Raw genomic sequence first — 681 nt, 5'->3', positions numbered from 1 at the left:
CAAAGAACTAATGATCAAGTTTATTCAGTCCAGCAGTACTTATTCCAGTAATCCTCTCCCCCATTAGGGCTTTGGATTAAAAAAATCTTATCTGATACATACAAATGATAAAGTCGCTATCCAAACCAAAAACATAGGTATCTAATGCATAGATTAGATGCTAACATACTTTGTAATGTATGGCAATAAGAAACTAGACTACACGGGACCTGTCCTACAGCTGGTTAATTTGTGTGTAACATGTTTATCTGACCTACTATGCGATAGCGTGAAGTGATAAGTAAACTTGAGACTGGACATCTGGGACTACTATCTTAATGCTTGCAATAATCATAATTCTTATCTATGTGATTAGATGAAATGTCCATCTTGGTTATAAATATTTCAGATATGAACACAGACAAAATTAAGCCGAGTCTTTGGAAATTAAGTTTTTTTTTTAACACAGTCTGACTCACTGACGCTTATGATATCTAATTCATAGGATCTGTTCTTCTGTATGAACAATTCTGGTAGCTTCTTGTTATTCATATTGTATATGAAATTATTTGACTGCTATGAATCAACCATAAAAACTTCATTCATTGTCCATCAGTGAATCGAAAATATCAGGAGGCTAATGTACTTCAAAGACAAATTCATTTATACGTAAATGTATCTTGACGTACATTTACACACATG

At 33.0% G+C, this 681-nt stretch overlaps 1 protein-coding gene across 4 annotated transcripts in view; it reads left to right on the top strand.

Moving 5' to 3' along the window:
* The window catches only part of LOC119592701 (cation diffusion facilitator family protein 1-like), a 24,219-nt gene that overhangs the window by 18,010 nt on the left and 5,528 nt on the right, over positions 1-681 (top strand). The gene's annotated exons all lie outside the window — the stretch shown is intronic.

The sequence above is a fragment of the Penaeus monodon genome, chromosome 30 (assembly GCF_015228065.2).
Source record: "Penaeus monodon isolate SGIC_2016 chromosome 30, NSTDA_Pmon_1, whole genome shotgun sequence".
NCBI lineage: Eukaryota > Metazoa > Arthropoda > Malacostraca > Decapoda > Penaeidae > Penaeus > Penaeus monodon.
Note: the sequence above shows the minus strand (reverse complement) of the source record. Positions and strands in the feature narration are given on the sequence as shown.